A 20500-nucleotide genomic window follows, 5' to 3' on the forward strand; every position below is an offset into this window, starting at 1 on the left:
GGGACTCCAGGGGTTGCCATGGGAGCCGAACACCATAGGGGAGAGGGACAGCCCCTTGAGAAACAGGGGACGGGATGGGGGACGTGGAGGGGCAAGAACTGGACCTGGGGGCCAAGCACCCCCACAGCATTTACCCCCAGCAAGGACCAGGTACAGGTGACCCCTGTGGGACATGCTCAGCCTCCCCGGGGTTCTCGGCATACCCTGATCCCATTAGAAGCCCAGGTGTCCCATAGAGTACCCAAGGGTTGCAGGGAGGAGGAAAGACAGGGAGCCCCCGACAGGGTGGGTGCACCTGAGTGGTGCAGAGGATGCGTCATGCCCTGCCTCTGCCCACTGTCCCTCCTGGAGGGCGGCACACCCTGCACAGGACACCAGCCCCTAACCCATAGGGACCTGGGCTGACCTGGCCCTGGGCTCTGTGGGGGCTGAGTTGATTTGAGCCCCCACCAGGCCCAACACAAAGACTAATAGGATCCAGCCCCCCATAGCCCTGGCCAGCCCTGGAATCTGGCCCTGGGCTGAGCGAGCCCTCTCACAGCTAGATGTGGCCTCTTGGGCCCTGGGTGTACCCCACAGATCCAGGTCGCTGACCTAGGGTGCCCTGTGGATCCTGGGACACCCCAGGGTGGGGAGGCAAGGGTAGGCCGGTGGGCCACACCCACACCACACCAGGAGGCAGGCTGCTCCGGGTGCTGGGGCCCCAAGGTCCCTGAGGCCGGGGACCAAGTGCCCTTCAAGGACCCATCACAGGAGCCCATGGGCTGTAGGTCCAGGTCAGCTCTGCTGTCCTAAGAACCGTCTCTCAGGCTAAAACCTCAGGACACATGTCCCCACCTGGATTCCACACATGCTCACAGGTGGGGGACTCCAGCACCTGCCCCCCCAACCCATGTCATACGTGCCCTCCCCTAAAGGACAGAATGGTCTCCCTCTCCAGGGAAGGCACGCACCCTCGGCTCTGAGCCCATTTGCTGTAGAAAGTAAATGAAGTGTTGTGGTGGGAAAAAGCACAGCCAGCCCATTTCTGTGTCTCCCAGAAAACTGTGCACGGGGCTTAGAGAGACCCCCAGAGAGGAAGAGGGGGCACAACCCAGGCCCCACCAGCCCCTGCAGGGGCGCTGCCATGCACACACAGCCGACTTCCCCATGTGCCTTGCAGGGGCGGCCAGACGCCAGGGTCAGGACCTGACAGACTTTACTGGGACTCAGGCTGTGCCCCGCAGGCCAGGAGGGGTGGGACAGAGTGACAATCAGGAAGCCTCAGGTCACCACGGTCTGTGCAAAGCCACCCGGAGGTCTGTGCTCCCTCTGTCCAGGGGGCAGGGGTTGGCTGGGTTCCGGGGCAATTCCTCCACCCATCATCCCCGTGCCTGTGTGCCTGGGGCAGAGAGGGCCTGCGCGGTGGTCAGCATGGCCCTGGAAGGGATGTCAGGACAGCAGTCCCTTGTGTTGTGCCCAAGATTGTGAATCTAAGAAACCACCGAGGAGCCAACACCATTGCAAACTCCCAAGGGTTTCTTTAAAAGCTGGAGCTTGTGTCCAAGTGCACCCGACACAGAGGAGCAGGGGCTTGGACCCTGAGACTAAAAGGCGTAGTAGCTTTATAGGGGCCAGTGCACATGCATATGCAGAAAGTTGCACAGTCATGTCGGTTCACACGCAGGTGGCCGATTGAATTACATCTTACCCTATAGTATCCACTTGAGCTGGTGTATTACTTTGGTCAGAATCGGGGCACAGTTTTGGGGGGCAGAAAGCAGGGTTACATTGTTATGAGCTGATTTCTGACTGGGTGAGCCCAGCGGCCTGACTAGGTTGGGGCAGTGCCTTAAGCCATAAGCAGGTCATGTGGGTGTCATCCTGGAGATGGCGGGTGTAGCACAAAATGGAAACAGTCCTGCCGTGCTTGTCCAGGGCTAGGAGATTTTTGTAAAATTTCTTGGGTCCCACACTTGCAGCTCACGCACCTGAGCCACCCTCACTAGTTGGACTCAGCGTGCACACCTTGTGGTGTGGGATCTCTCACACCAGAGTGTGGAGGGCACCCTCCTTGCCCGAGTGAGTAGGGGCTGGGTGAGCATGGGGCTCGGCCTGAAGGCCAAGCAGCAGAGCAGACCGAAGAAACCCAGCCCCATCCCCACCCCAACTCCCCCACACAGGGAGCCCCTGCGCTCCCCATCATGGGCACCCAGCTCCTCAGGAGCTCCCCCAGGGTGGCACCGAGGTCTAGCTCCCTGATAGAGAGGCATCCGGGAGAAGATAAGCAGCCAGCGCATGGCACGACCCACTGCCGCACATGAGAATATGGCCAAGCCGGACATTCCAGCTCAGCTTACCCTCCAGCGGAAAGTCACTGCATGAGCGAGCCCTGGGTCTGCCAGGAGAGCCTAGCTATCTGCCCAGCGCCAGCACCAGAAATGATGTTGTGCCAACCGTTTTGGCATTTGGGTGACCCAGCCAGAGGATCCAATAGCTGCATATGATAGCTGCATGTGATGGAGACACACACACCACAAAACCAACAAAAGTCGGAATCCCCCCAATGTTGTCTAACACCAGCCGGATGATTCCATACACGACGCTGTGGTCCCAAATAGGATACATGGAAGACGCAATAAACCACGACTGCAGAGGTGCTGGAGGCACAGAGATGTGCCTGCTGGGTTCCAACAAGGAGCACAGAGGGGCAGGAAGCATCCTACGGAGGGGAGGCCCCTCCTTGGAAAGGTCATCATGTCCCTGTGAAGGCTACAGATGGAGAAATCTGTCTTCCTCTCTTTCAGCTTCTGGTTTTCCTCCTAAATGCCATTTTCCTCAATCATAAGACCAAAAATTTATTTTATGTTTTTAAATTTCTTTTTATTGGAATCCAATTTGTATGAATTCTTGCTTCAGCAAGGGTGTCATTCAGGAGAGAAGGAGAGAGAACAATTTTCCCAGACAGGCAAAATATAAAGGAGTTCATGACCACTTAAACATTCCAGTAAGGAATTTTAAGAGGGACTCTTCTGGTGGGGTAAAAAAAGAGAACAAAAGCAACAAAGACTAGAAAGGCCCAGAGAACGTCACCAGAAACATCAACTCTTCCAGTAACACAAAGGCACAAAGTTCATATCTTTGAATAATCACTCTGAATGCTGATAGACTAAATGCTTCAATCAAAAGATATAGGGTTTCAGAGTGGCTTAAAACACATGATCTGGGATGCGAGGGTGGCTCAAGGGGTTGAGCATCTGCCTTTGACTCAGGCTGTGATCCTGGATTCTGGGATCGAGTCCCATATTGGGCTCCTGGTGGGGAGCATGGTTTTCTCTCTGCCTAATTTTCTGCCTCTCTCTCTTTCTCTCTGTCTCTCTCTCTCTTTCTCATAAATAAAATCGTTATTAGAAAAACAAGATCCATCAGTATGCTGCCTACAAAATGCTCACGTTAGGCCTATAGACACCAGCAGATTGACAGGGGAAGGAAAATCATCTACCACGCTATGGATATCAAACAAAAGCTGGAGGACCCATACTTATATCAGACAAATGAGATTTGAAACCAAACCCTGGGGGACACCTGGTGGCTCAGTGGTTGAGCATCTGCCTTCGGCTCAGGGTGTGATCCTGGGATCCCAGGATCAGCCTCCCTTTGGAGAGCCTACCTCTCACTCTGCCTATGTTTCTGCCCCTGCTTCTCTGTGTATCTCTCATGAATAAATAAATAAAATATTTATATTTCAAAAAAGAAAGAACAAATAGTGTAAGAAGTGATGAAGAAGGGCATTATTTCATAATTAAAAAGACTCTCTATCAAGAACAAACTACTAAATATTTATTTTCTGCCAACATGGGAGTACCTAAATATAGAAACCAATTAAAAACAAACATACAGAAACTCACTGATAATAATACAATGACAGGGGATTTTAACAACGACTTATGGCAATGGACCGATCGTCTATACAGAAAATTAACAAGGGAAAAATAGCCTTGACACAGTGGACCACAGGGACTCAACAGATATAGTCTGAACATTTCAACCTAAAGCAGAATACACATTCCTTTCAAGTGCACATGGGACATTCTCCAGAACAGATCATTCATGGCCCACAAATCAGCCCTCAACAGGTACAACAGGTACAAGAAGGTTGATATCACACCCTGTACATTTTCGGACCAGGACGCTATGAAACTCAAAGTCGACAGTAAGAAAAAATTTGGACAGACCAAAAATACGTGGAGATTATGAACATCCTACTAGAGAATGAATGGAGCAACCAGGAAATTAAAGAGGAAATTTAAAACAAATGAAAATGAAAACATGTTTCTCCAAACCTCTGGGATGTAGCAAAGGTAGTCCTAAGAGGGAAGTACATAGCAATACAGGCCTACCTCAAGAAACAAGAAGTCTCCAATACACAGCCAAACCCTACACCTTCAGGACCGGGAAAAGGATAGCAAACAATGCCTAAAGGCTATAGAAGAGGGGAAAGAAAAGATGAGAGCAGAAATAAACAATACAGAAAAAACAAAGCAGTAGAATGGAATAACAAAACAAAGGGTCAGTTCTTCAAAACAATTAAGAAAATGGATCAAGCCCTACTCACCCTTATCAATGAGAAAAGAGAAAAGACCTAAATAAATAAAACCACAAATGAGAGAAGAGAGATCACAATCAACACCAGAAAAATAAGACCATTTTAAGGGAATACTATGAAAGCTTATACACTAACATACTGGGAGACCTGGAGGAAATGGACAAATGCCTAGAAATATGCAAATGAGTAAAACTGAAATAGGAAGAAATAGAAAATGTGAACAGACCCATAACTAGCAAAGGAATTGAATCAGCAATGCATCTGGGTGCCTCATTGGTTGAACATCTCCTTTGGCTCAGGTCATGATCCCGGGGTCCTGGGGAATCAAGTCCCACATCAGGCTCCCCACATGGAGCCTCAATTTCCCTCTGCCTATGCCTCTGCCTCTCTGTGTCTCTCATGAATACATAAATAATATCTTTAAAAAAGTAAAAGATAAAAAGATGTGCTAGGACCCAAATAAAATCACAAATGAGAAAAGAGAAATAACAACCAACACTAGAGAAATACAAACGATTATAAGAGAACATTATGAAAAATTATATGCCAGCAACATAGAACCTGGAAGAAATAGATCAATTCCTGGAAATATATAACATAGCAAAATGAAAAAGGAAGAAATAAGAAACTTGAACAGACAGATAACCAGCAAAGAAATTGAATCAGCAATCAAGGAACTCCCAACAGGAGACGCTTAGATCAATAGAACAGAATGGAAAGCCGAAACCAGATACAAACCTGTAACTCTATGATCCATTAATTGACAACAAGGCAGGAAGGAATATCCAAAGCACAAAGACAATCTCTTCAACGAACCCTAACCCTGACCCCTGGATAAGAACAAATGGTGTTGGGAAAACCAGGCAGCCACATGCAAAAGAATGAAACTGGACCACTTTCTTACACCATATATATAAAAAATAAATTCGGGATCCCTGGGTGGCGCAACGGTTTGGCGCCTGCCTTTGGCCCAGGGTGCGATCCTGGAGACCTGGGATTGAATCCCATATCGGGTTCCCGGTGCATGGAGCCTGCTTCTCCCTCTACATGTGTCTCTGCCTCTCTCTCTATCTCTCTGTGACTATCATAAATAAATAAAAATTTAAAAAAATATTTAAAAAATGAAAAATAAATAAATTCAAAATGAATGAAAGACCTAAATGTGAGACCTGAAACCATACAAAGAAGAAAAGATAGGCAGCAACATCTTTGACATTGGCAATTGGATCTTCTTTCTAGATATGCCTCTGAGGTGAGGGAAACAAAAGCAAAAATTATATTGGGACTTCATCAAATTGAAAAGCTTCTGCAAAGTGAAGGAAACAACCAAAGCTAAAAGGCAACATACAGGAGGAGGGGCAAGATGGCGGAAGAGTAGGGTCCCCAAGTCACCTGTCCCCACCAAATTACCTAGATAACCTTCAAATCATCCTGAAAATCTAGGAATTCTGATTCCTGAGATTTAAACAGAGACCAGATAGAATGCTACAGTGAGAAAAGTCCGCGCTTCTATCAAGGTAGGAAGATGGGAAAAAGAACTAAAGAAACAAAAGGCATCCAAGGGGGAGAGGCCCCATGAGGAGCTGGGCTAAGGCCAGGGCGAGTGTCCCCCGGTCAGGAGAGCTCTGTATCAGAGAGGAGGAGCTGCACCAATCTTCCAGGGTGGAATGGCGCCCACAAGGATTCAGAGCAGTACCCCAGGAGGGCAGAGATACCCTCGGGCTCCATGGGACACTCCCAGGACAGTGCACCTAGCTCCTTAAGGGCTGCAGGGCACATGGATTCACCCAGGAGCAGCTCTGAGGGGTTCGGGGGGTGGCTCTGTGCGGAGGGGGTTGCGGGTCCCTGGGAGCAGCTAGGTGGCGGGGCCTAGGCCAGAGGAAGTAGCTCCTGGAGCAGCTCAGAGGGGCTTGGGCGGCAGCTACATGGAGAGGTGGCTGCACGGCTGGGAATGAGAATCCAACAGCACAGGCTCCGGAGAACAGGGCGCTGGGACACAGCCCAGGATTTGGCCTCCCCCGGGACAGGCAGAGGCCCGGAGGGCCCAGGACAGTAAGGATGCTCCTGCCAAGAGCTCTGCAGATCAGCAGCCCCACCCCGGGCCCCCAGGCCCTGCAGATGGACTGCTCTGGAATTACTGTGGGGGTTGAATACCGGTTTTCAGACCTGGCCACTGTCACTGGGGTTGTTCCTCCTTGGGCTTCACGGGGTAAACAACCCCCACTGAGCACTACACCAGGCAGGGGGAGAGGACCTGCAACAAGGGCTAACACCTGAAAATCAGCACAACAAGCCCATCCCCCAGAAGACCAGCTAGACGGACAAGTTCCAAGGGATGTCAAGGGACTTAAACTATACAGAATCAGAAGATACTCCCCCCAATTTTTTTTAATTCTGATTGCTTCCCCCACCCTTTTTCTCCCCCGTTCTTTCTTTTTCTTTCTCTTTTATTCTCTTTTTTCCTATTTTCTTCCTTTTGTCTTTTTCCTTTTTCTCTTTTCTTTCACTCTTTCTCTCTACTCTTTTTCTCTTTTCCAAATTCAACTTGTTTTTGGCCACTCTGCACTGAGCAAAATGACTAGAAGGAAAACCTCACCACAAAAAGAAAGAATCAGAAACAATCCTCTCTCCCACAGAGTTACAAATCTGGATTACAATTCAGTGTCAGAAAGCCAATTCAGAAGCACTATTATACAGCTACTGGTGGCTCTAGAAAAAAGCATAAAGGACTCACGAGACTTCATGACTGCAGAATTTAGATACAATCAGGCAGAAAGTAAAAATCAATTGAATGAGATGCAAACCAAACTAGAAGTCCTAACGACGAGGGTTAATGAGGTGGAAGAACGAGTGAGTGACATAGAAGCCAAGTTGATGGCAAAGAGGGAAACTGAGGAAAAAAGAGACAGACAATTAAGATACCAGGAAGACAGATTAAGGGAAATAAACGACAGCCTGAGGAAGAAAAACCTATGTGTAATTGGGGGTACCGAGGGCACCGAAAGGGATAGAAGGCCAGAATATGTATTTGAACAAATCCGAGCTGAAAACTTTCCTAATCTGGAAACGGAAACAGGCATTCAGAACCAGGAAATAGAGAGATACCCCCATGAAATCAATAAAAAGCGTCCAACACCTCGACATTTAATAGTGAAGCTTGCAAATTCCAAAGATAAAGAGAAGATCCTTAAAGCAGCAAGAGACAAGAAATCCCTGACCTTTATGGGGAGGAGCATTAGGGTAACAGCAGACCTTTCCACAGCCACCTGGCAGCCCAGAAAGGGCTGGCAGGATATATTCAGGGTCCTCCATGAGAAGAACATGCAACAAAGAATACTTTATCCAACAAGGATCTCATTCAAAATGGAAGGAGAGATAAAGAGCTTCCAAGACAGGCAGGAACTGAAAGAATAAGTGACCTCCAAATGAGCACTGCAAGAAATTTTAAGGGGGACTCTTAAAATTCCCCTTTAAGAAGAAGTTCAGTGGAACAATCCACAAAAACAAGGACTGAAGAGATATCATGATGACACTAAACTCATATCTGTCGATAGTAACTCTGAAAGTGAACGGGCTTAATGACCCCATCAAAAGGCGCAGGGTTTCAGACTGGATAAAAAAGCAGGACCCATCTATTTGCTGTCTACAAGAGACTCATTTTAGACAGAAGAACACCTACAGCCTGAAAATAAAAGTTTGGAGAACCATTTACCATTCAAACGGTCCTCAAAAGAAAGCAGGGGTAGCCATCCTTATATTAGATAAAATAAAATTTACCCCGAAGACTGAAATGAGAGATGAAGAGAGACACATCATACTTAAAGGATCTATCTAATAAGAGGACTTAACGAACCTCAATATATATGGCCCAAATGTGGGAGTTGCCAAATATTTAAACCAATTAATAACAAACATGAAGAAATACTTAGATAATACTTATCTTATGCTTGGTGACTTCAATCTAGCCCATTTTATACTTGATAGTTATTCTAAGCACAACATCTCCAAAGAAATGAGATCTTTAAATGATACACTGGACCAGATGGATTTCACAGATATATACAGAACTTTACATCCAACCTCAACTGAATACACATTCTTCTCAATTGCACATGGAACTTTCTCCAGAAAAGACCACATACTGGGTCACAAATCGGGTCTGAACCGATACCAAAAGACGGGGATCATCCCCTGCAGATTCTCAGAGCATAATGCCTTGAAATTAGAACTAAATCACAACAATAAGTTTGGAAGCGCCTCAAACACGTGGAGGTGAAAGACTATTCTGCTAAAAGATGAAAGGGTCAACCAGGAAATTAAGGAAGAATTAAAAAGATACATGGAAACTAATGAGAATGAACATACAACCGTTCAAAATATTTGGGATGCAGCAAAAGCATTCCTAAGGGGGAAATACATCGCAATACAAGCATCCATTCAAAAACTGGAAAGAACTCAAATACAAAAGATAACCTTACACATAAAGGAGCTAGAAAGAAACAACAGATATATCCTACACCCAACGGAAGAAGAGACTTAATTAGAATTCCAGCAGAACTCAAGGAAATCGAGACCAGAAGAAATGTGGAACACATCAACAGAACCAGGAGGTGGTTCTTTGAACAAATTAATAAGAGAGATAAACCATTAGCCAACCAGATTAATAAGAAGATAGAGAAGACTCAAATTAATTAAATCATGAATGAGAAAGGAGAGATCACTACCAACACCAAGGAAATACAAATGATTTTAAAAACATATTATGAACAGCTATACGCCAAAAAATTAGGCAATCTAGAAGAAATGGACGCAATCCTGGAAAGCCACAAACTAACAACTGGAACAGGAAGAAATAGAAAACCTGAACAGACCAATAACCAGGGAGGAAATTGAGCACTCATCGAAAAATTCCCAAGACACAAAAGACCAGGGCCAGATGGCTTCCCAGGGGAATTCTAAAAAACTTTAAAGAAGAAACCATACCTATCCTACTAAAGCTGTTTGGAGAGATAGAAAGAGACGGAGTACTTCCAAATTCATTCTATGAAGCCAGCATCACCTTAATTCCAAAACTAGACAAAGGCCCCACCAAAAAGGAGAATTATAGACCAATATCCCTGATGAACATGGATGCAAAAATTCTCAACAAGATACTAGCCAATAGGATCCAACAGTACATTAAGAAAATTAATCACCATGACCAAGTAGGATTTATCCCTGGGACAAAAGGCTGGTTCAACACTTGTCAAACAATCACTGTGATTCATCGTATCAGCAAGAGAAAAACCAAGAACCATATGATCCTCTCATTAGATGCAGAGAAAGCATTTGACAAGATAGAGCATCCATTGCTGATCAAAACACTTCAGAGCGTAGGGATAGAGGGAACATTCCTCGCCATCATAAAGGCCATCTACGCAAAGCACACAGCAAATATCATTCTCAATGTGGAAGCACTGGGAGCATTTCCCCTAAGATCAGGAACAAGACAGGGATGTTCACTCTCACCACTGCTATTCAACATAGTACTGGAAGTCCTAGCCTCAGCAATCAGACAACAAAAAGAAATAAAGGCATTCAAATTGGCAAAGAAGCAGTCAAACTCTCCCTCTTCGCCGATGACATGATACTCTACCTAGGAAACCCAAAAACCTCCCCCCCCAAGATTGCTAGAACTCATAAAGCAATTTGGTAGCATGGCAGGATACAAAATCAATGCCCAGAAATCAATGGCATTTCAATACACTAACAATGAAGCTGAAGAAATAAAAATTGAGGAGGCAATCTCATTTACAAATGCACCCAAAAGCATAAAATACCTAGGAATAAACCTAACCAAGGAGGTAAAGGATGTCAACCATAAACACTATAGAACACCTCTGAAAGAAATTGAGGAAGACACAAAAAGATGGAAAAATATATTCCATACTCATGGATTGGCAGAATTAATATTGTGAGTGGAGGTTCCTCAAAGAGATAAAAATTGAATTGCCCGACGACCCAGCAATTGCACTTTTGGGAATATACCCCAAAGACTCAGATGCAAGGAAACGCCAGGCCTCCTGCACCCTGATGTTTATAACAGAATGTCCAAAATAGCCAAACTTTGGAAGGAGCCTTGGTGTCCATTGAAAGATGAAAGTGTAAAGAAGATGAGGTTTATATATAAAATGGAATATTATTTAGGCATTAGAAATGACAAATACCCACCATATGCTTCAACATGGATGAAACTGGAGGGTATTATGCTGACTAAAGTAAGTCAATCGGAGAAGGACAAACAGTTTATGTTCTCATTCATTTGGAGAATATAGATAATAGTGAAAGGGAATTTAGGGGAATGGAGAAGAAACGTGTGGGAAATATCAGAAAGGGAGACAGAACATAAATACTCCTAACTCTGAGAAAGGAACTAGGGATGCTTCACGGGGAGGAGGGCGGGGGGTGTGGGTGAATGGGTGAAGGGCACTGAGGGGGGCCCTTGCGGGGATGAGCACTGGGTGTTATTCTGTTTGTTGGTAAATTCAACACCATAAAAATTAAATTTATTTTTAAAAATATGTTCAAACAACTAAATATTTATGCTGCCAACATGGGAGTACCTAAATATAGAAACCAATTAACAACAAACATACAGAAAGTCACTGATAATAATACAATGACAGGGGATTTTAACACCCACTTATGGCAATGGACCGATCGTCTATACAGAAAATCAACAAGGGGAAAATAGCTTTGACACACTGGACCACAGGGACTCAACAGATATAGTCTGAACATTTCTTCCTAAAGCAGAATACACATTCCTTTCAGTTGTACATGGGACATTCTCCAGAACAGATCATATCATGGCCCACAAATCAGCCTTCAACAGGTACAACAGGTACAAGAAGGTTGATATCACACCCTGTACATTTTTGGACCACGACGCTATGAAACTCGAAGTCGACAGTAAGAAAAAATTTGGAGAGACCAAAAATATGTGGAGATTATGAACATCCTACTAGAGAATGAATAGAGCAACCAGAAGATTAAAGAGGAAATTTAAAACAAATGAAAATGAAAACATGTTTCTCCAAAACTCTAGGATGTAGCAAAGGCAGTCCTGAGAGGGAAGTACATAGCAATCCAGGCCTATCTCAAGAAAGAAGAAGTCTCCAATACACAGCCTAACCCTACACCTTAAGGATGCCTATAGAAGAGGGGAAAATAAAGATGAGAGGAGAAATAAACAATACAGAAACAACAAAGCAGTAGAATGGAACAACGAAACAAAAAGATGGTTCTTCAAAATAATTAAGAAAATGGATCAAGCCCTAGCCAGCCTTATCAACGAGAAAAGAGAAAATACCTAAATAAATAAAACCACAAATGAGAGAAGAGAGATGACAATCAACACCAGAAAAATTAGACAATTATAAGGGAATATATTGAAAGATTATATGCTAACATACTGGGAGACCTGGAAGAAATGGACAAATCCCCAGAAATGTGCAAATGAGCAAAATTGAAATAGGAAGAAATAGAAAATGTGAACAGACCCATAACTAGCAAAGGAATTGAATCAGCAAGGCACCTGGGTGCCTCAGTGGTTGAGCATGTGCTTTGGCTCAGGTCATGATCCCGGGGTCTTGGGGAATGAAGTCCCACATCAGGCTCCTCGCATGGAGCCTCAATTTCCCTGTGTCTATAACTCTGCCTCTCTTTGTCTCTCATGAATACATAAGTAAAGTTGCAGCCACTGTGGAACAGACTGGAGGGTCCTCGAGAAGTTAAAAATAGGGGATCTCTGGGTGCCGCAGTGGTTTGGCGCCTGCCTTTGGCCCAGGGCGTGATCCTGGAGACCCGGGATCGAATCCCACATCAGGCTCCCGGTGCATGTAGCCTGCTACTCCCTCTGCCTGTGTCTCTGCCTCTCTCTCTGTGACTATCATAAAAAAATATAAAAGAAGAAGTTAAAAATAGAGCTACCCTATGATTCCAAAATTGCACAGCTAGGTATTTACCCCGAGGATACAAAAGTCATTTAGTAGATTCGAAGAGGAACACGCAGCCCAGTGTTGGTAGCAGCGTTATCAACAACATGAAACTGTGAATAGAGCCCAGATGTCCATCGACAGATGAATGGGCAGAGACGATGTGGTAAATATACACACTGCGACATCACTCGGTCATCAGAAGGGATGAAATGAAGCCATTTACAATGACGTGGGAGAAGGGGAAAGGACTTATGCTAAATGAACTCAGTTAGAGGAAGACATATACCAAATATCATACAATTCCATTCACATGTGAATTTTAAGAAACCAAACAAACTGACAAAGGGGCGGAGGGGGGGATGAGAGAGCAAATAAAAAAACACACTATTAACCCCAGAGAATAAACTAATAAATACCAGAGGAAGGTGAGGGGGATGGGGAATCAGGCGATGGGGATAGTGGAGGGCACCTGTGACCAGTACCAGGCGTTGTATCCAAGGGATGAATCACTATGTGGTAAACCTGAAACTATATCATACTGTGTTTACAAACAGGAATTCAAGTAAAACTTTAAAATAATAATTGGTAGTATTGATGAAAAATGTGCGCACAAGTGATAAAATCAGAAAGGCAATTGAAAATCCAAATAAAGAGTCTTTAGAGCCACAAATCCCCTCCTTAGCTCAGCTCGGGAGAAGCCTGCCATGTCTATTCTGACCACAACAGAGGCCTGGATTTTGATTCTCTGGGGAAGCCACTGACTTGGTGGAGTCAGGCTATCTTTGAACCCTAAACCTAAATAGAGTACATAAAACTAAACTGCCCAAGATGCTAGGAGTCCCAGTGCAGGCACATGCCAAGACCCAAACTCTAAACATAAACATAAGCCTACACTTAAGCCCAATGTTAACCTAAACCTTAAACAAGACCTATCACTAATCGAAAACCAAACAGAAACCCCAAGACCAAAACACATTCACTGAACCTTCCTGCCAAACCTCAACCTACCTCCTAAACATATTCTAAACCCTTAACCCTGACCGATACCTTAAATCTAACCCTAACCCTAACCCTCTAATACTAATCCTATCTCATACCCGAAACTGTACCCTAACCCATACCCTAAAACTAACCCCTAATCCACTCCCTAAATGTATCTCTTACCCTCTTCCAAAACCGTATCCTGACCCTGACCTGTCCCTAACCCTAACACCTAACCAAACAGTAACCCTAACCCTATTTCTAACCCCTATCCTAACCCTAACCCTTGCCCTAATTCTAAACCTAGACCTAACTATAAACCAACCCCTCACCCTAAACCCTAACCCTAACTCACACCCTAACCCCTAACCCTAACTGCAAACCTAAGCCCAACCCTAACACTAACCATAACCCTAACCCCAAATCCTAACCTCCATATGTCCTGAAGCCAAAGTGCTGGTCCTGAGGAGGACGGGGTTCCTGTCAGGGTTGACGTGGCCCCACATTTTCCTCAAGCCTCACCATAAGACCTGAGGAGGCTGGGGGCTCCTGTCAGCATGGATGTGACCCATAATCTTCCCAAACCTTCACAGTGGGTTCTGAGGAGGCTGGAGACTCCTGTCAGTGTGGATGCGGCACCCACATTTTTCTTAGGCCTCACCACAGGCCCTGACAAGGCTGGGGTCTTCTGTCCCCATGGACGCATCACCATATTTCCCCAAGTCTACACTGGGGGTCCTGAGGAAGTCAGCGTCCTGTTGTGTCCATGTGGCCTCAAGTCTTCCCGAAGCGTCACTGAGGTTTCTGAGGAGGCCGGGGCTCCTGTAACCATGAATGCGGCCCCCAGCTTCCAGAAGCCTCAACTTATGTTCTGAAGGGCCTGGGAGCTCCTGTCAGAGTGGACGTGGCACCACATCTTCCTGAAGCCTCCCCGCGGGTCCTGAGGCTGCTCTGGGGCTCCTGTCAGCATGGATGCGGGCCCACAATTTCCTGAAAACTCCCCGCGGGTCCTGAGGTGGCTCAGGGCTCCTGTCATTGTGGATGTGAGCCCACATCTTCCTGAAGACTCCCCGCAGTTCCTGAGGCGGCCCAGGGGCTCCTGTTAGGGTGGATGTGGGCCCACATCTTCCTAAAGCCTCACCGTGATTCCTGAGGTGACTGGGGTTCCTGTCAGCATGAACGTGACCCAATTTCCCCCTGAAGACTTCCCGCAGGTCCTGTGGAGGCTGCAGCTCATCAGCGTAGACGCGTCCCCACGTCCCCCTCAGGCCTCCCCAGCACAGGCAGTTAGTGCAGGGAGAGGAGGCCTACTGCACATGCATGCCCCATGGGAGGGGCCTGGGCTCGGGCGCCCCCTCCAGGACACTCAGGCGCTGCAGGAGGCTGTGCAGGAGGCAGCAGGTGCTCCATGGTCCCCACCTGCCTCCTTTCAGGCTCCAGCTGGGGCCTGTTAGCTTCGGAAACATCTCACTGAAAAGGAGCCCAACACCCGGTTTCCCAGAAATACGTAAGGACAGGAATTGGAGCCCACAGGACGTGAAATGAAATGTGGACCAGACTTTTACCACGTCCTGCAATACTCACTCAACACTTTTCCACTGTGGGCGGGACCGCGGTTTGGTGCAGCCGCCCTGGAAACAGTGTGGAGGCCCCTCAGGAAGTTACAAATAGAGCCGCCCTGCGACCAGCAGGTGAACTGCCTGGAGCTCACTCCGAAGATACAGATGCAGTGAGACGTGGGACAACTGCACCCCAATGTCCACAGCAGCTGGATCCATAGTAGCCACACTGTGGGAGGACCTCGGTGCCCTGAGGCAGATGATGGATAAAGAGGATGGGAGATAGATGATGGTCATAGAGAGCGAAATGGTACTCAGCTATCAAAGAGAAGGAAATCTTTCCATTTGCAATGATGTGGATAGAACTAAAGATATCATGTTAAGTGAAGTAAGTCACTCGGGAAAGAGAATGACTGTGTGGTGTCATTCATAGGTGGAATTAAAGAAGCAAAGCAGATGAACTATTGTGAACGGAAGGAAAGACAAATAAGATCAAATCAGATGCAGGAAACACAGACTCTTAATGATAGGAAACGAACTGAGGGTCGCTGGAGGGGTGGGGGCATAAGAGGGGAAATAGGAAAGTGCTGCGTCTCACTCTGTCCTGCTTCTCCAATACTGATTTGCTGTCCAGGGTTATTTGTTGAGGAGGATGGATGTTATGGTTTTTTTTCCCTATTTCTAAGGTCTGCCACCGAATTTTGATAGGAATGACATTGAAACTGAGGGTGGCTTCAGGAACTGTGGACATTTTCACAAGATGAGGCACCCACCCCACGAGTCTAGGACAGCCACCCAGAGCCTTGTATGGCTCAGTGCACAAGTCTTGTGCTCCTTTGGCTCAGTCTCATTATTTATTCTCCTTGATGCTCCTGAGAAGGCCTTCACATCCTTCCTTTGCTTCCTGAGTGCTCATTGTCGGGACACAGCAAGGCTACTCTGCTCTGTAGGGTCAGTTTGTGTCCCGTGACTTTACTGAACTCACTCCTTAGTTCTAACAAGTTTTGGTGGAGGCTCTGGGGTTGCCTGTTTCTAGTTCCGCATCTTCAGCATATAGGGACAGTGTGACGTCCCCCTTCCAGGTGTGGAACCTTTTATTTTTACAGCTTAATGTCATAGAAATCCCTACTATTGAATCAAAACTAAGCCCAGGCCAAGGGCAGGGAGCCCCTATTAGAATGAGAACAGAGCTCAATGCCCTTGAAGGCCCCATATCAAAATGTAAACAGAACTTGCGAATTGCTCCAGCCCTTCTGGAGGTCCCTGAGATCAGCCCTTAAAACTAAGCTAAAACCCACCTCAGGGTCCAAGTCCCTGCTCCGCTCTGTCGGGTATACTTGAACACAAGCTCGAGGTGGTAAATAAACCCTCGTGTGTTTGCGTCAGTGTCGGCTTCTCGGAGGTTTCTCGGATTTGCAATCTTGGGCACAACAGTCTGAGATAAAAAAAGAAAACCAAAAGAAGCTCGGACGCAGGTAGAGTGAACGCAGGATTCTGAGAGAAGCGGCGGAGACCCGGGGGTTTGGGGGCTCTTCTGTGGAGGCCCCTGCAGCCTGGGTGGCAGGATGCTCAGCCCCAGAGCAGAGGACCCAGAGACCCCACCCGCATCCCGCCCATCTGGTCCTGGTCTGAGGGAGCAGCACAGCACCGCCTGCTGGAGACCAGACAAGCTGACGCCCACCCCGCCTCTGACCCCGCATATGCATCTCCCAGGCAGATGTGCACCTGACAATCAGCGCCATGGCCAATCCCCAGACCCTGCACAGACCACTCGCTGCCACCAAGGTGTTGGACCACAGAGGCTGCAGAGCTTCAGCTCTGCTTGGAAAGTAGGGTCCAGCTTCCTTTGTACTTTGTGCTTTATTTTCATTTATTTTCTTTGATTCTTTTTTATTAATTGCCTTATTTTAATTCTTATGTATGTACCTTATATATTTATTATTTTTGCTATCATGGTACTTTAATTGTGTTTCTTATTTTGGAATTTAGAATCTTTAACAAGCAGGCCAAAATAATCTGGTGTTTTTTATTTTGGGAGGGCAGTTGTTATTGTTTTTCTTGGTTTTCTTTTTCTTCCTTCTTTCTTTTCTGGAAAAAATAATGAGATGGTGAAATTCACCTCCAAAAAATCATATGAGGTAGTACTCACAGCCAGGAAGTCCATCAATACAAATATATGATGTCTAACTACAGTTTAAAACAATGATTATAAAGATAGCATCTGGGCTGGAAAAAGAGCACAGAAGAAAACTAGAGAATCCCTTACTGTAGAAATATAAGAATTAAAATCTAGTCAGACAACGTTAAAAATGCTATAACTGAGATGCTGTCCCAAGTGGAAGCCATAAAAACAAGGAAGGTTATGGACAACAAAGGCAGACTTCGGAACTCAGCCACTTATTAAAACAATAACATTCATATCATGGGAGACCCCAAGATTAAGACAGAGGGAAGGTGGGCTTTCTCAGCCATTAGAAACGACAAATACCCACCATTTCCTTCAACGAGAATGGAACAGGAAGTTATTATGCTGAGTGAAGTAAGTCAATCAGAGAAAGACAAATATTGTATGTTCTCAATATGGATAATAGTGAAAGGAATATAAGGGAAGGGAGAAGATATGTGTGGGAAATATCAGAAAGGGAGACAGAACATAAAGACTCTTAACTCTGGGAAACGAACTAGGAATGATGTAAGGGGAGGAGGACGGGCGTGGGGGTGAATGTGTGACGGGCACTGAGGGGGGCACTTGACACGATGAGCACTGGTTGTTATTCTGTATGTTGGCAAATTGAACACCAATAAAAAGTAAATTTATTATTAAGTAAAAAGAAAGAAAGAAGAAAGAAAGAAAGAAAGAAAGAAAGAAAGAAAGAAAGAAAGAAAGAAAGAAAGAAAGAAAGAAAGAGTGACACCTGTGTGGCTCAGTTAGTTAAGCTTCTGCCTTAGGGTCAGATCATGATCCAGGTCCCAAGGAAGGCTCCCTGTTCAGCAGGGAACTGGCTTCTCCCTCACCCTCTGCCCCTCTAGCACAGGTTTTTCACTCCTCTCTCTCTCAAATAAATAAATAGCATCTTTGAAAAATAAACAGACAAACCCAGAGGGAAGAGAAATCTCCCATGTAGAAGATTTTCAAACGATATGGGCATACATTCTACCTTCAAGTTCCTGAGCATAGCTTCCCAATCTTATGTGTGCAATACACATAGTAACTTCCTTCTACAAAATATAATATGAAAAACTTAAAATAATAATGATAATATAATAATAATAATAGAATAATAAAGAATCACTTTACTACAGAGAAACCTGACAAACACTACCTCAGAAAGATGATCAGATCGATACCAAGACTGATAAATCATGTTGATTCTATCTATCCTTTATATGATATAATGAAAATGGCAGTATATCTCTGTATATAATCCACAAAAACAGTTCAATCATGAGATAAACAACAGACATGTCCCAACTGAGGAAAATTTTACAAAATACTCTACTTCTCAAAGTGTTCCAGTTCAACAACAACAAGGAAAGGCTGAAAGACTGTCACTATCCAGAGCCTAAGAAAACATGAGGACAAATGGAGTGTGGTATGAGGGATGGTGATTTAGCAAAAACTAAGGAAATCTGAATAAAGTATGGTCTTAGGTTATTGCGAAAATTTTAATATTGATTCATTAGCTAATATTTGTACCGTACTGATATAAGATATCAATACTTGGAGAAATTGATGCAAGTGCATGAGAATTCTCTGTACTATCTTCTCAATTTCCCTATGAAGCTTTGTTTTCTTTCTAAGAAATAAGATTTAATTTGAAAATTGACTTAAATGAATCAGGCTCCAGTGTGAAGACATTTTAAGAATCGTTGAATTATCTTTTGCCTTATTCTTAAAAAGTTCCTTCGATGGGAACAAAGTAAGAATTTTATATCAGAAGGAAAGAAAAACACTTATGAACACGCATAATGCCTTCTCAACCTGAAAAGCAGTAAAGGATAATAAATAGCAAAAATCAGATAAAAGTACTTCTATTATAATAGACACCATATTGCAAGTGCATTTAAAATTAGCAATGTATAACATTTATTTCCTTGACATTTGACTTCCAAAGAGTTCATAGTGTTTCAGTGTCAGTTGAAACGGTAAGAATCTCTGGGAAGAATCCTTCACATAATAATAGGACCATTGGTATTAATGTCTCTCAATTATTTCCAAATCCATAAAGATGCATTTCCTTATGAGTGACTGAGCTGTGAAGAAAGAGACGAGAAACCCTCATCCCTTTGAATTACTTGTGTCAGAATATTTTAACCATAGTATTATGGATAGTAAATTATCCATCCAAAACAGGAAATATGTCTCAGAGTGGAATCTGAGCAATCAGATGGGGAGAGAAAAATGCTTTAAAGGAGAACTTTTCTATGTACAAAGTCAGTTGTCAAGATAGCCTTAGGGAATAAGAATCTGCAGCATGGAATCCTGCTGCACAGCTGGGACGCCAATGCCCCATGTCTTCCTGATCTCAAATCCCTGGGCCTGTCCCCCAACACAGGTAGCCACGCTGAGGTCATTTGCAATTTCTCTCTTAGGAGCTCCAGGGAGAGCGGCATGAGCTAGATAGGACGGGACGGGTTGCGTGGAGGCCGAGAACTTTATGGCCATTCTACTTTAAGTTCAGTATTAGCACAAGTCCAGCAATCCCAGGCCCCTGTGAAGAAGAGCTGAAATTTGCATTACTTCAGTTACTGTAAAAAAACAAAGTTTACAGCTTAATGTCTTAGAAAGCCCCACAATAGAATAAAAACTGAGCCTAAGCAAAGAGCTGGAAACCCCAATTAGAATGAGAAGAGAGGGATCCCTGGGTGGCCCAGCGGTTTGGCACCTGCCTTTGGCCCAGGGCGCGATCCGGGAGACCCGGGACTACTCCCGCTGCATGGAGCCTGCTTCTCCCTCTGCCTATGTCTCTGCCTCTCTCTCTCTCTCTCTGTGACTATCATAAATAAATAAAAATTTAAAAAAAGTTTTAGAATGAGAAGAGAGCTCAATGCCCTTGAAGGCCGCATATCAAAATGTAAACAGAACTTGAGGAATTCCTCCAGCCCTTCTGGAGTTCTCCAATACCAGCCCTTAAATCTAATCTAAAACCCTCTTCAGGGTCCAAGTCCCTGTTCCGCTGTGTGGCATATACTTAAACCCATGCTCGAGTTTGTAAAACAACCCTCGTGTGTTTGCATCGGTGTCGGCTCCTTAGTGGTTTCTTGGATTCGCCATCTTGGGCACAACACCCCCATGACCCCTCCCCACCTGGACTGACCCCCTGTCCCCTCCCACCCATGCTGACCCTCAGTCATGTCCTTGCCCACAACAGCTCAGCACAGGCTCTCACACAGTT

This window comes from Canis aureus, chromosome 36, assembly GCF_053574225.1.
Source record: "Canis aureus isolate CA01 chromosome 36, VMU_Caureus_v.1.0, whole genome shotgun sequence".
Taxonomy (NCBI): Eukaryota; Metazoa; Chordata; class Mammalia; order Carnivora; family Canidae; genus Canis; species Canis aureus.